The following is a 16,724-nucleotide window of genomic DNA, read 5'->3' on the forward strand; positions in this document are numbered from 1 at the left end:
CTTCCCCTCCAGCTGCTCCTGTTGCTCCTCATCGGGCTCGCCTGCCTTGTTCCGATGTCCGAGGACGACTACAGCTGCGCCCTGTCCAACAACTTCGCCCGCTCATTCCACCCCATGCTCCGATACACAAACGGACCTCCTCCGTTATGAGCCAGGCACATGCCATCGGCCCAACGGCTGGTTCCTCTGCCGGAGGAGGGTCGCTCTGACAGCAAGCCACCCCAAGCTACCAAGGAGAGGACTTCCTGGTGGCAGCTATAGCCCTTCCCCCATGTCCCACAGGTGCAACCAGGGCTTTGGAGAAGAGCCATGACAGGAGGAGAGCCACCTGAGAGGGTTTGGAAGCAGTTGAGCACTTGACCACCAAGCCTTTGCACTGATGAGGTTACGAAGGACTTCCCATGATCACCTGGCGCTGGGGCTCTGGCACCTTCTCTGCTTAGTCAAGGACTTCCTTAGACCCTAGACCGTCTGGGCAACTTTATCCGGGTGCTACTGCACCCAACCAATAAAAGTCCTCTGGGGGCGCCATGTCAGTATCCTACAGTCGTCCCACCAGCCAGTGCTCGAAAGAGCGGAGAGCCGTGTAACCTACCATTTTTAAGAGCTTATATGGCAGCTTCCTTTTTACCTTGTTTTCCTTTAGGGCATGATGTTCTAACCTTTGCTTTGGAAGCACAAGCTGTAAATCTAAAAGGCACTTTTTTATAGGTATAAAGAAAAAATGATGTAATAAGATCCTGAGAGGCTCTATGTGGGAGGGGAAATATGTTATAGTAAAAGGAAACAATATTTATGTATGTACAGTTTGCTAAAGCCAAGTTCTGTTTGTATTGATTTATTTGCATTTATTATAGAGACTATTAAATATTTTGTCTCCGCTTTTTCATTTTTTTTCTCCCCACAAAGAAGAACTCTAAAATTCACTGTTAGCCAGCCTCTTTTAAGAGTACACCAAAATGATCTTTATTTTTGTGGAATGCTTGAAGTTGGAACATACCTATCTCTTCAGGGGAAAAAGGTAAGGAGCCCTGTTGTCACTGTCAAGTAAGCAGTAGACTGCTCCCCTCATGGTCAGCCATTCAAAGCCACTGGCCACTCCGTGGGAGAGAGCTGAGGCTATCTGTTCACATCAAGATTTACTGCCTCAGGAACTGTGCATTGGAATCAACTCAATGGCAGTGATGCTGTTGTTGTTGTTAGGTCCATCGAATTGGTTCTGATCCATGGAGACCTTATGCGCAACAGAACAAAATACTTCCTTGGCCTGCGCCATACTCACAATTGTTCTAATGCTTGAGCCCACAGTGGCAGCACTGTGTCAGTCCATTTCTTTGACAGCTTTCCTCTCCGTTGTCCCTCTCGTTACCAAACACGAAGTCCTTCTCCAGGGACTGGTTTCTGCTGATAACATGAAGTTTGTAAGACGAAGGAAGGCACTCTCTCCTTGCCTCTAAGGAGTGCTCTGGCAGGACTTCTTCCAAGACAAAGTTGATTGTTCTTTTAGCAGTCCATGGTACTTTCAGTAGTTTTCTCCAGCACCACAGGTCAAACGCATCAATTCTTCCTCAGTCTTCTTTATTCAATGTCCAATTTTCACACGCATATGATGCAATTGAAAACAGCGTGGCTTGGGTCAGGCACACACCTGAGTCCTCAAAGTAACATCATTGCATTTTAATATTCTCAAGAGGTCTTTACATGGCAATGAACAAGGGGAAAGAGGAGTAGAGGAAGTGTCTGTTTAGATCTGGGACCCAAGGGAAACGGGTTCCCTCCCCTTCAGTTGGTCAGGGGGAAAAGATGCCGTGAAAGAACTTGAACTTGGGTGATTCCTTTCTCCTTTCTCCATAGCCAACCAATCTCACGAATTCTTGCTTCCCAGCATTCTCCACAATTATCTTGCTGTTCTATTTCATTTGAATGTACAGTTCCAAGAGACTGACAAACCCAAGCCAAGCCCACTGCCATCCGGGCAGTACCAATTATATGACAGAGCCAGCAGATGAGACGGAGTCAGACTATCCAGTGGAGCTGGCCACTTCGTCTTTCTCCCAAAGAGGCAAGTGGATGTGCCTCAGGGGCCCTTTCCACTCCATCCAAAGGTCAGCATGGATTTTCTTAAATTACTCTTTTGTTTAGATGCAGCCTTGGCTCTGAAACCTTCTATTGCTTTTCATTACCTACCAGGTAAAATACTATGTCAGCTGATGAGGCTTCCTAGAGCCAACTCACTGAGTCTGCTTAAAGTAAAAGCAAAAGAAGTTTACCGAGGTTAAGAGCAATTCACCAGTCAGGGTAGCACAGAGCAACCAGGCAGTTACAAAGTGTGCCACCTGTCAGGTAAGGGTGTAGATATTTAAATATCAAGAACTAACAAAAATAAAAACTTTGGCTAGCTAGATTGAGTTCTTCTGATTATTAATTTTGGGTAAAACTTTGAGGACATTCCCAGGCAATTTCATATGCGTCTACTTCCAAATGCATTCTTCCTGAGAAGCTGTCCCTCCCATACCTACCCCTCAACCGCCTGGGTCACCTTTGCAGAAACAGGAGCTGCGCTGGTAGCAAAATAGAGTCTGATCTTATGTAAACCATTGTAGTCATGCCAAGCAGCCAGATTTGTGAAGGCCCTTAGACACACGGAGTCCCTCTTTGGTGAGATTTCATTCTGCCCTCTGAACTTGATCTTGCCAACTAGTGGCCTTCTGGCAAGGAGAATTGTTTGGACTTTATAGCACTTGGATCCACCTTATGGTCTTTGGAACCACAGTAGAGGAAGAGAGACTTCAGCCTTCCTCGTGAGAATTAGAAAACCCTGCGTAGTAATTGGCTGGATTTCAGTTGCTGCTCTCTCTCGGGGAATGCTGCTGGTGTTGGCTGCTCTCCCAATTGAAGGCCACTCCATGCACGGTCGGTTCTGACCACTGTGATCCCATTTTCCTCGGCTTATTTTTTGGAAAGCCAAGCCTTTCTTCCTAATCAGAAAGTCTGGAAACTTCTGAAACCTCTCGGACATTGTAGTGACACACAAGCCCCTTGTGACAGAGAGTAGCTGCACATGAGGTGCAATGGTCAGGCCTCGAACCCAGACCTCCCACATGGAAGGCAAGAATTCTACCACTGAACCGCCAGTGTGTGTCCCTTGTTACCCTGAATGAAAGACAGAGAATGCTTATGTTTGCATTTGCCTCCTATCAATGTTTATCATTGACTGTACCAAACCAAGCTCGCTGCCAACGAGTCGATTCTGACTCATTGTGACCCTACTAAGACAGCGCAGATCTGCCCTCGTGGTTTTCTGAGACTGTAACTCTGCGGGCATAGAAAGCCTTGTTTTACTCCCGTGCGTGGAGTGGATGTTGGTTTTGAACTGCTGATCTTGCTGTTAGCAGCCCAGCACATAACCACTACGCCACTCCAAATTCCTTAAAACTGCTTCTATAGTTTCAGTGATATCAACAGCCTGAGTACTAGCTCAGTCGGCATTCCTGGGGCTTATAAAACATCCTGTCTTCTGAACTGACTTCAGACCTAATTCAAGTTCTTGGGGAGAAGCCTGGGAGTTGCTTTTTAGACATCGTCTAAGGCAGTGGTTCTTAACCTTCCTACTGCTGCGACCCTTTAATACAGTTCCTCATGTTGTGCTGACCCCCCAACCATAAAATTACTTTCATTGCTACTTCATGAATGTAATTTTGCTACTGTTATGAATTGGGCGACCCCTGTGAATGGGTCATTCAACCCCTAATAGGGTCACGACCCACAGGTTGAGAACTGCTGGTCTAAGGTGATTATTACAACACTATTGGAAAACAAGCCCAGGTGGTGTGAGATCAGCATTGACCTGCTAACCCAGTTCGGTGGTTCAAACCCACCAGTCCCTCTGAGATTCAGCTGAGGCTGGCTGTGCTTGTCCAGAAAACCCTATGGAGGATCACTGAGTCAGAATAAGTTCATTGGCAGCAGTGTGATTTGGAGGTTAATCTGGTTGCTTAATTGTGGACAAGCATTGCCCATGCCTTCCTACCACCCTCTTGACACCAACTCTTCCCTCCTTCTTTTGAGGGCTCAGATCAGCTCACCAACGAGTTCCTCCTCATACCGTTATGATGATCCTGACACTCTATTGAAGACTTCCATCTCCTGAACTTCCCTAGTTTCTCTCCCTCGGAGTTCACCGTCTACTGCTCCTTCCTCCTGGGTGTCTCCACAGAGAAAGAGGTAGAGCCGAGTGTTGTTTTTTAACACATAAGACAACCTTCTGTTCCGTGTGCCCTCATCCTCCTGCTTCTGACAAGGCTGTGAGTGGTGGGGGAGACCCGTTCCAGGCTGCCCGGTTGCGCTTAGTGAGGGGCCACTTTCCATACCTGAAGCCTCCCTCACATCCTTCCTTCTCGCTCCTTCTGCAAACACCTGAACAGTCCAGCCCTTTAGGATATGTTGTTACCATTGTTATGGAAGAACACACACACACACACACACACACACACACACACACACACACACAGAGACTTTGATGGTGCTGGTGGAGATGGCCGTTCAGTCAATTTATAATCCCAAGTACGCCGCAGAGTGAGCATTGCCCAGGTCTGCGCCATCTTCGCCATCACTTGTCTGCTCTGGGCCATTCTTGTGGCCACTGAGCATATGGAGTGCCTTCCATTCTAGGGGGACTTGCCTGCTAGCACCATATCAAACAAGAGTCTGCTGTGATCCACAAGGTTTCCATCGGCTACATTTCAAAGTAGATCACCAGACCCTCCCTCCTATTATATCGTAGTCTGAAAGTCCTACTGAAATCTGTCCTCCATGGGTGACCCTTCTAGGCTCTGGTGGCATAGACTCCAGCATCACAGCCATCCTCAAGCCACGACCGAACAACAAACGGACAGATGGGGAATAGAAGGAGACATTTCTCGAGAGAAAAGAGAGGGCAAACACTTGCAGGGGTGCTTCTTCTCCACACAACAACCTGACTTATTCCTAATCTCTCATCGCTGAAGAATCAAATCCGAAGTGCTACTAGGAAAATATGGTTTTCATCAGGAAAAGAAATCTTATAATCCTATTTGTGTCTTCCTAAATCCCCATGAAACATACCACAAGTTGTGTGTGTGCTTCCGTTAAATGACGTGGAAGCTTGTAAAACAGAAGCAAGGGACAGGGAACAAGTAGGAAGTGCAGGCGAGTGTAAGCACTGAAGCCAGGAGACCATTGCGTTCCCCCCGTGGGAGTGTTGGCGCAATGCAGCAAGCGCCACACCCGGTATGCAGGAGGATCTTCTTACTGCCTAGTGCCTTCACAGTCTCAACTGCCTTCTGGGGGAAAGGAGCATGCATGGTATTCAGAACATTCGCACCTGCACCTGGCAAGGACCATGGCAACAGAAAGAGAAGATCGGTTCATCGAAAGGCTTCCTGGAGGTGGTATGCTTTCTCGAGAATATGAAGAACAAACAACACTGGCAGCTCTTCAAAGAAGCTACCATTTCTAGTGTGGAGGGTGTTAGCAGCATCTCTCTCTCCTGTGGCTGGAGATGAGGTGGGCCGGAAAGCGCATGGGTGAAGACATGACAGATAGTCAGGGGAGGGGAGGCCTCTTAATGTGTCCACAGGAGACGGGAGCAAATAAACCCCAAATGTCAGAAAAGATGAAGGAGAAAAATCCAAAAAGCTCAGCTAAAGAAGAAATGAGTTCAAACATAAAAATGGTGACTCAAGAAGAGGCCTAGGGAGGGGTGAGGGCTTTTCAGGGAAATCTTGCCCAGGGAGAAGGAGTGCAGTGTTTCCTGGAACCTGGGACAGCCACGGCTTTCCTTGTTTTCACAAGAAGCGAGATGAGAAAGAACACTTGGATGGGAAATCCAACAAGCTGAAAGCAGAGACTTGTTGTAAAAAGGCAGGTTGAGGTAGACTGATTTACAGCTTACTCTCTGGGGCCAACTATTAAGAAATTGGAGCTATAAAATTTTATTGACAAGCCATATAAGAGATCATAAAGTAAAGAGCAGCGAAGAATGTGATTTATGAAAGCTGCTCATGCCCAGAAAAACAGAGCCTCTGAGACACTCAGCATGTGGGCCCGAGGACAGCCCTGCTGGTGTGGGTCTTTGTGCCTGTTACCAAGAACACCAGCACCATACTAGTTCCATCCCTAATGTCCTATTGTTGCTCTTGCTCCTGTCTTGGAGTTGACCCCAACTCATGGAGACCTTTTGTGTAAAAGAATGGAACGCCTCGTCCTGTGTTATCTTCGTGGTCCTCGATACTTGAATCCCTCTTAACGATTGGGTCAATCCATCTCACCGAGACTTCCCCTCCTTTCCCCCGATGCTGTCGGTGGTGTGTCTTTTTCTAGAGACTGGGCTGTCCTGATGACTTCTCCACGTAAATGAACTCCTCGGCTCGAAGGAGCCTTCCGCCTGTGTTTCTTCAATGGCTTTGAAGAGTGGGCTCCACATTTAAGCCAAAAGAGGGGCAGTTCAAACCCACGCAGACATGCCGTGGAAGAAAGACCTCGAGCTCTACTTCCCAAAAGCCACCACTCTGAAAGCCCCCAAGAGCACGTTGGGGCTGCCAGGAGTTGCAATCACCAAACGGCTCGAGGGAAGTAGTTGGAATTCAAGATCATCTTAAGAGTTTATGCCACAGGGGACTAGAAACTCCTAGACAGAACTGCTTCTGCTTCTGGCCAAGTGGGTTACAGGTTGGGATGCTAACTTGAAGGTCAGAAGTTCAAAATCACCAGCTGCTCTGGTGAAAGATGAAGCTTTCTACTCCCCAAGAGAGTTATCGTCTTGGAAACCTACAAAGGCAGGTCTACCCTGCGCTATAGGGTGATGAGGAGCCATAAATACCATGGCAGTGAGACTGAGGGTGTTTTTGGTGTTGAACTTCTATGATGTGACAGGAGCTGCCCCAAGCTCTCTTGAAGGGGAAACGCAGCCAGAACCACTGAGCTGTGTGATTCACTGTCCACTCAATGAGTCGTCTTTGAAATAGGGGAACACCTAGTCATTGTCCTCCACCAGCTGTACTCTGAAGCCTAGGGAAATTAAGAGGGACACCCCACATCAAAACACTACCTAATTTGGAGCGGAGGATATTAGTCTACTGGCTCGGCCATTATTCCCTGACAGCTAATTCCTTTTCCTCTTAACCCCACGGCCGAATTATTTTCGGCTTCAGATTTGTTATTGGTACTCTCTGTTTTCAGTAATGGAAGGCAGGCTGCAATCAATGGAATTTTTTTTCTCCTGGCTAATATGAATTTTGATGCAATTGATAGAGGACACGTGTGTCCCCACTAGACTCTGGTTTGTTCCCTCAGATTCCCACAGGTAACAGAAGTGTTCACTTCTGTGTCTCCTGGTTTCCTGTTAGAGTGGGCTGTGCTTTGAAGAGCAGTGCTTATGTAACATGGGGTTTTATCCCAGCTCGCACTCCTTATTCCCATGATACTTCCCTTGCTTACTGTGCATGGTATACATGTATGCGCATTGTTTACAAACAATAGGGTACTAATCTGTGGGAGCAGGGTTAAGTGGTGTACTTTGCTAGCACAGAGGCAATTTTCTGTTTAGTCATAGGCAGCGCCAAGAAGTTAATTTGGGTGATGAGAAGAGGTGTTTTACTGAGAATGGTGGGTCCTTGCAATTTTAGATTGACTCATACATTGTGATAACAAAGGTGGCTGATTGCCACATCTGAAGTAACCCAGAGTAAAGGAACCTTAAAAGGAGTGACTTTCATTATGCAGCTTCTGACTTCTCATGCTCCCTCTCCTTCGGAGTTTTAAAACCAACCAGGAATGCGTTTAGCATTAACCCAAACCAATCAGCATTGCGTGCATTCTGACTCCTGGTGGCCTCGGGTGGGGCAAAGTCAAACTGTGCCCCCAGGCTTTCTGATGCTGATTTTCCAGAAGGAGATGGTCAGACCTTTCTTTAGATGTGCCTCAGGGGAACTTGAAACCACTTCCCTCCTTTTGGTCAGGAGCCTAATTCTGGTGAGGTGTGGGCACTTCCCCTAGCCGCCCGATGAGCAGCCTGCCTTGTAGTGAGGCTCTTGGACTCAGGTGGGGCAGCTTCGAGAAGGAAGGAAAGCTCTGTGTGTGACTCGGGCTGAAAACAGAGCTGACGGAGATCCTCTGAACACTGGCCCAAAGGCTGAGGAGCCTGGGCAGTCCAGGCTGACTAACAAGCAGGGCAGTCATCCGTAACACAAATGGCACAAGGAGCACCATTTCGTCAGGACGCTGAGGGGGCTTGTTGAGACTTGGACTTTATCTTTCTGAGATCCGAAGGTCATGGGAAAAGCAAATAAACGTACTTTTTAAGCATGTGACCCATTGAAGGGGATCAAACAGACCCCAAACATAGTTTACAAAGACACATTGGACAAAGATCAGACAAAGAGTAATCATCCAGATGAGGGAGCCCATTGGCTTAAGGTCAAAATGATGCCCAAGGATTTACAGACGACCTTCCATTTACATAGGACATGGAAAAATATCACAAAGCTTGTTGTTGTTGTTGCTGGGTACCCTCAAGTTGATTCCTACTCATACTGACCCTACGTAAGGAAACACTGTCTCGGCCACGCCACCCTCACCATTGTTCTTGTGTTTGAGCCCATTGTTGCAGCCACTGGATCAATCCATCTGATTGAAGGCCTTCCTCTTCTTCACTGCCCCTCTGCCAAACATGATGTCCTTTTCCATGGACCGATCTCCCCTGATAACATGTCCGAAGTGTGTGAGACAGCGTCTCACCATCCTTGCCTGTACGAGCATCCTGCCAGTACTTCCTCTAAGAAGGCTCTGTGTTCTTTCCCTGAACTGCAATTCAAACACATCGATTCTTCTTTGGTCTTCCTTATTCCATGCCCATCTTTCCCGCGCCGATGAGGTGATTGAAAATACCAGTCCACCTTAGTCCTTGTCTTTCAGCACTTTAAAGTGGTTTCCTGCCCCCGATTTACCCAATGCAGTGTGTCCTCTGAGCTCCCGACTGCTGCTCCCATGAAAACTGGTTGTAGATCCAGGCAAGATGAAGTCCTTGGCCCCTTCAATATTTTCTCTGTTCTCATGCTTTGGGTTTCCTTAGGGTTCAGTCTAAAGGCTGCAATCCTGATCTTCATCAGCAACCGCTTGAAGCCTATCCTCACAAAGCCCGATTGGTGGCCTAGCAACACACCACAGCAGACGAGAGGGTGGGATTCTGATTGGGGCTAACATATTATGCTTGACTGGTCCGACCAAGGCAGTCAGAGTATATCCAGGACAATTCAACCCTGGTGTCTCAATTTCCAGTGAGGACACATCCTGGCAAAGTCTTAAGGGAGAGAGTGTCCCTTCTTGAACTGGCTAAGGGAGTGGTGGTGATCCACTTTCAAACACTGAAAAAGCCTGGCGGTAAAGCTCTTCCCATTGTGGTTTCATGGTCAGAAGTAATTCTGTGGATGCAGCATCTCTAAGAAGACTCAAAAATGGATTTGGGATTTTGACGGTATCCACAGCCTTCGGAAAATTTAATGCTCAGAATATTAACCTCTAATACAGACCCAATACAGGAGGCTAGTGCATAATTGAACTTGAAAAGCATGAATGAAAAGCATGAACTTGAAAAGTATCAGGAATGAAAAGCTCTTTGTAGGCTATGTTAGGGATTACTGCATCAGATGCTACAGGTAGTCAAGGAGACGCTTGGATTGGCCTGCTTGAGGACGAACATCAAGGTCAGGTGGATGTACGACTGGGGGCCAGGCTGAGCACATGATTGAGGGAGCAGCTGTGCTTAGAGAGCAAAGCTGCCTAGCAGTTGGCCGCACTGATGGAGGCTCTAGGCAGTGGCTGCTCAAGGCCATCAAGCCCATGGGATGGGAGCAGAGTAGAACGGCCCACAGGGTTTCCAAAGCTGGGACCTTTTTTTTTTTTTTCAAAACAATTTTATTGGAGGTTAATACAGATACATAATTCCATCACATCAAACAATATGTACAATTGTTAGCACAATCAGTTTCAAAAGATTATTTTCCTCCTGAACTCCTTGACATCAGTTCCCTTTTTTATCACTCTACCCCCACCAATACTGTACCCCCCCTGAAATCCTTATTGTACTTGCTGTACTATAGTTTCATCATTACTGGGTTTTATATACAGAAACAGAGGATAGCATATAACAAATATTCAGGAGGGTAAACCCCCAATGACATAACACGTCTGAAAATATACTAATTTCTTAATATCCAGTTATGTGATTATTTTAAGATTTAATATAGAGTTTAAGGAGAGTGGGTGTTTATTAAATCCCACAGGAACCTTACTCTCTTGGCATTTGCATCATAAATTGTAAGCAAAATATATCCACCTTCAAGTAAAGAGAATATTAAACCTCAGTCCAACCTACGAATCCTAATGCCTAATCATATTCCACTATTAATTCCTTTACAGCCAAACTAATGAGTGAATCTGCAGTGTTTGCACAGAGGACTCTCTGTCAAAATGTTGGTAGGAAACTGAAAGTTAGTCAATCATCTGTATATGTGTCCTCGTACTTCCAAGCATCTGGCTGATTAGAAATTCCAGAACGTTTGAAATGGCATGTTAGCATTCATATGAAGAACTCATCATAAACATTGAGGTCAAAGGGCTGTTTGGCAATAGATAAGAGCCATCAGCCTACTCATTAGGGAGAAATTTAATATTCACATACTTACAAGGTTTTCATACCATCCCAGAGACAGGGCATCTGAAACCTGTCCATAATCTGTGACCTTTCAAGGCAGGCCAGCAGGCCTTATTTTCAAGACCCTTCTAGGTGGGTTGGTACCCCCCAATCTTTGGTTTCAAGAGCTAGTGCTTCATCAGAGACTCCAGGCCGTTACCCTAAGTCAGCACTACATTTCCTGGTGGGAGGTCAGCAGCTGCCTCCCCGAAACCCCTCCTGCCCCAGATGAGATGCACAGGCTGATCAGAAGCAAGGGTGGCTCAAAGTGTGGGTGATGAGCCAGCAGCATGGGCATCCTCTGGAAACTTGTTGGAAAAGAACCACTTGGGCTAGGAGGCTGAGCTTTCCCGCCACTAAGTGGCCCAGCACCGCCCCATCTTGGGGCCCTTTTACTCTCTCCAAAGGGCCACAAGGGGCAGTGATAGTGGTAGGCAAGGTCACCGTGCACACCACTGACATTCATTGCCAGCTTCAAACAATTGCTCCGTGTGCCTGAGGCAAAACCCCCAAAGATGTACCAGTGCGGCAAAGCAAGTGCTATTCTGCATAGGCAGCAAAGAGAAAAGAGAGTGGGGAGACTGACAGGCCATCGGAGCCAGGCCTGACCAAGTCCCCCAAGTCAGATGGGGTTGGCACTTCATATACAGAGTGACAGAGTGAGGCGTGGTTCGGTCCTTTCAGTGTGGTTGTTTGGTGCCACGGGATTGGTTTCAACGCCTAGTGACCCACGTACAACATAAGGAAACACCACCTGGTCCTGCACTATCCTCACCACTGTGCTCAGGTTAGACCCAGTGGTGTAGCCACTGTGACCATCCATCTTGTTGAGGTCCTTCCTCCTGTGTGCTGCCCTGGTGCTGTCCCAAACAGGGACTGTCCTTCACCAGGGACTGGTCTCTCCTGACAGCATGGCCTAAGTACATGAGACAAAGTCTTGTCAGAAGGCAAATAGAAACAGTAACTTCTGCAACCTTGTCAAATGCTTTGTGATAAAGACAGCCGGGAAGAGCCTTTTGTTCATCCATCAGGCCAGAATCGGGAAGGACACAGGATTGTCCACTTCTGTTTGTATATCTCGGTGTTGAAGGGCACCCCCTTAAACATGCCCCATCATTCTTTGTGTGTGCTCCTGCTTCATCCACCTGGCTTTCTCGTAAGCCATCTGCTCCTCCCCACCTTTCCTTATTAATAGGGAAACTGGATTCTATAAAGAGGAATGTGGCCTCAGGACTGGCAGAAGGCTTATGAACAACCTGCGGTATGCAGACACAACCCAGCTTGCTGAAAATGAGGAGGACTCGAAGCACTTGCTGATGAAGATCAAGGATGGCAGCCTTCAGTGTGGATGACGACTCAATGTAAAGAAAACCAGCATCTTTACAAGGGGACCAATAGGTACTACCATGGTAAACAGAGAAAAGAGTAAAATTGTCAAGGATTTCATCTTGCTTGGGTCCACGGTCAATGCTCATGGAAGCCACAGAGATCAAAGGGCACACTGCATTGGCTAAATCTGCACAAGAACTCTTTAAAGTGTTGAAAAGCAAGTCTTCAGATGTGTCTGTAGGAGAAACTAGTCCTGGGAAAAGGGCACCACACTTGGTAACCCTGAGCAAATAGCTTAACTTCTCTGTTCCTCAGGGGGCTGCCCTGAGGACGGTGGTAAGGTACAAAAGAGACCCCGATATCAAATATAACTTAAGGAGAGAATTTATTAGGTCTTACAAGAGACAAAGAGCTGGGCTGTGAGGGGGCATGAGCCCAAGGTCATAATGGTTGCCAAGGAGTCACAGCAGGAAAAAGAATTAACACAGAACAAAGGCAACTGTTCCAACTTCATCATTGGTGACAGTGACAGGTGGGTTACAGAAGTGTGTGCGGGACCATGCTTGGGACACATGGATTGCGTTAGCTAGAAATGCTTATACGATGTGGTCCGGTGTCTTCCCGACCAAGGCAGTCAGGCACGATTGGGGCATGATTCATGACAATGCCGCCCTCTGTATTGTCCCTAGGACGGTGACCTCCATCAGGGACTCACCCAGGCAAGCCCCTCTGGGAGACTGACCCTCCCTGAGAAAGTTAGAGAGGGAGGGAGGCAATCTATTCTCCACACACTCTGCCAGAGCGAGAGACGAACTACTTCCTTGGTTAGTGATTAGAAGGAATTTAAGGGACACCTCATCTTTGTGGGGACTCTGGGAATGGACTTGGGGCTATCACTCTGATGCACAGTCTTCTGCAAACTGGAGTGCTCATAATGTAAGCCTTACTACAGGACTGTTCTTCTTAGGGACCATAGAGTTGGCATCAACCCATAGCAACCCTATGCACAATAGAACGAAGCACTGCACGGTCCTGTGCCATCCTCACAATGCTTCCTATGCCTGAGCCCATTGAGACAGCCACTGTGTCCATCCATCTTGATGAGGGCCTTCCTTTTTTTTTTTTGGTGCCCTTCTACTTTATCAAACATGTTCTTCTACAGGAACTGGTCTCTCTTGACAATATGTCCCAAGTACGTAAGATGAAGTTTTGCCACTCTTGCCTCTAAGGAGCACGCTGGCCTTACTTCTTCTGATACAGAATGGTTTGTATCTGTAGCACTCGGTGGTACTCTCGCTGTTCTTCTCCATCACATTTCAAATGTCTTCTTGGGTCTTCCTTATTCCATGTCCAACTTTCACATGCATCTGATGCAATGGAGAATACCATGGCTTGTGTCAGGCTCACCTTAGACCTCAAAGTAACACCCTAGCTCTTTAAAACTCTCAAGAGGTCTTGTGCAACCAGATTTACCTAATGTAATATGTCTTTTGATCGCTGCTTCCAGGAGCATGGATTGTGGATCCAAGTAAGACGAACTCCATGACAACTTCAACCTTTTCTCTGCTTATCATGATGTTACTTATTGGTCCAGTTGTGAGGATTTTGGTCTTCCTTCATTGCACTGCTAGTCACTAGGTTGGCAGTTCAAGACCTCCAATCACCCCAAGGAAGAAGTAGAAAGATGAAGCTTTCTACTCTTGTAAATATTTACAGTCTCCGAAACCCCCAGGGGCCAATCTTCCCTGTCCTATCGGGTTGCTGTGAGTCGGAATCACCTCAATGGCAGCGAGTGTGGTGGTTCGCTGCTCCTGAGTCCGTTCCAGCTCGTGGTGAGATGCTGTATGCACCACCAGGAAAAGGGCCGAGTCCCGCTGACCACACTGATGATGGATTTGGAAAATGGTTCCTGGGAGATGGTAACTGGAAGCTTCTTTCCACTCTTCCCTTTCATACCTTTCATCCTTGTCTGGGAGGAGAAAGCCTCTTAGAATTTGGACAGCCCTGCTAGTTGCTCAGGAGGCCGCGAGGGGGGAAACCACTGCTAAGGTTCTCCCACTGTCTCTGGGCTGTGACTCCCTCAGACATTGCCTTGCTGGGATTTTCAGGGTCAGCAGCTGCAGCGGACCACCGAGTCAGAGAGATCAGTAAGCCACCTACCAAGGGACATCCCAGATCCTTTTCTGTGGGCTTGTTTCCTACACATCGAAAGAGTTGCAAAACCCTGGTGGCTCAAAAGGTCAGGCTCTCAGCTGCTCACCACAAGACACTAGAAAAAGACCTGACGATTTGCCCTGTGGAGAAGGTCACATCGGATCTGCATGACCCAGGAGCCATTGGATGGCACTAAGGACAACAGCCAAACCAAACCAAAAAAGTAACTGTGACCAGGCGTGGCCTGCAATACCTAAAATGAGGACTCGCTGACCCATGCAATATAGGGAGAGGTCAAAGAAAAGCACTAAACCAGGAGATCTGGGAGGGCAGGACTCCAGGGCCTCTCAGATGCCCTTCTCCAGAGAGAGGAGCCTGGGTGGTACCATTGTGAAAGCTCTCAGCTGATAACTGAAAGCTGACTGGGTTGAACCAGCCAGTTGCTCCCCAGATGGCAGATGTGGCCGCCTGCTTCCATCAAAATTCGGAAACGCACTCACCTCAAGTTGGTCCACACTCATAGAGACCCTGTAGGACAGAGTAGAATGGCCCCTTGTGGTGGTTATATAACCATTTGCCAATTTGAAAAGATTAAGAGTGAAGTCAATCAGCTGATAGCCAATGAGGCCTCTGTGTGGGCATGGCCTTCTCCTGAGGATTCTGGGAACTCCGGTATTCCTCCTTGGAGGCAGGAAACACACACTCTCTCTGCGCATCCCCTGGGAGACCTTGCAGCTGACAAAACACAGAGAGATGCTAGTGTCCTGAGCTGCACAAGCCTTGTGGAGACCCCTGCCGGTGCTGAGATGCTCACAATGGCACTGGATACACAAGACTTCCTATTCACAGACCTGTGATCTTCCTGCATTCGGCGTCATTGCATGTGTTTCTTGAGTCTGAAGAGGACTTTATAGATTGGTATCGGGCATATGGGCTAATATCAGACTTAATGGACTTGATCTGGACTGGGCTGGGATGTTTTCTCAATAATCAATTGCTCTTGTATATAAAGCTCTTTCTCATACACATGAGAGTATCTATGAATTTGTTTCTCTAGTCTACCCAGACTAACACACCCCGGTGGGTTTCCGAGGCTGTAAATCTTTACAAGAGTAGACGGCCTCGTCTTTCTCTTGCGGATCAGCTGGTGGTTTAGAACTGCTGATCTTGGGGTTAGCAGCCCAACAACTAACCCGCTATGCCACCAGATTCTTCTTGTGAGGTTGGAAACTCTATGTGCAGGGCAGTGCTACTCTGTCTGGGTGGGCCTCTGGGAGCTGGAGCCAAATGAGGGCAGTGGATTCTCTGGACAGAAACTGCTCAGAATGGCATCCTCCTCGCTGGGTCAGCTCAACCTCTTTGAGCCACCTGACTACCATTTGGGTTTCCCCCTGAAAATATGAGAAGAGTTTTCCCCCTGATTCCTTTGTGCCCTCTCTCTCCCCATTTTGGAGCTAGGTTTTGCTTGGCGGGGCCAAGGATCTCATATTTTCCTTCATCTCCCATGAGTCAGGTTCATCAAAGCCCCTGGAAGGTCCCACCATCTAGTCCCCAGCAGGGAAGCCTGCCAAGCCTGTGGGGGTTCCTGGTCCCTTAGCCCACTGACATCGGGGAAAGAGGGGCCGCCCCCTGCACGGTCCCCTTCTCAGGCCCTGTGGATCCCGCTGGCACAGCATGTGTCTGTGGCCTCTAGGGTTGGGGAGGACCAGGGGTCAGCGTGGTGACAACTTTGTCAGAGAGTGAGCCCTGTCTGCTCAGAGTTGGGCATGTGCATTGGGTGGCGAGGCCTGGCACTAGTTTCTTGGAGACACCAAGAAGAAGTTGCTTCCTTTTGGGGGGTGGGGGTGTCTTCGTGGAGTTCCAGAGGCCTCACTGTAGAAGCAGCCATCTTCACTCTCCTTATCACAGGGGGGCTGGGCTGTGGGCTAGGGGTCAGGGATAAGACCGGAAATTTGTGGGGGGAGGAAAAGCAAAGCAAATGCACGGCTGTCAAGTCAATTCGGACTGAGAGCAAGCCGGCAGGTCAGGGTAGAACTTCCCCATGGGATTCCCAGACTGTAACTCTTCACGGGAGGAGAAAGCCCTGTCTTTCTCCCGGAGAGTAGCTGCTGGTTTCAAATTGCTCACCTTGCAGATCGCAGCCCAACACGCAACCACTACGCCACCAGGGCTGGGAAATCTAAAAGGACGTCTATTTTATATTTCCGTTCTCTGAAGCCACAGAATAGAGATGGGGAAAAGTCATGGTCCTGCTTTGTTTCTGGTGGCACCATGAAGCACGTGAACTACGTAGGCACAGGCTGCTGTTCCGTATCTACCCAGAGGTACTCAGAAGAAAGGCCTGGTTATCTGCTTCCAAAAACCAGAGCCTTGAGAACTCTCCTCTGAGCACATGGGGCCGCTATGAGTAAGAGGCCACCCAATGGTAGCTAGCACCAACCTGTTGCTGACTGGCTGGGCAGTGGGGGAAAACTCACCAAGGCATGTTACTAGAAGTGTGAAAGGGTGCTTA

This window comes from Echinops telfairi, unplaced genomic scaffold (genome assembly GCF_000313985.2).
Source record: "Echinops telfairi isolate 266 unplaced genomic scaffold, ASM31398v2 ScPeMD7_3533;HRSCAF=4204_0, whole genome shotgun sequence".
NCBI lineage: Eukaryota > Metazoa > Chordata > Mammalia > Afrosoricida > Tenrecidae > Echinops > Echinops telfairi.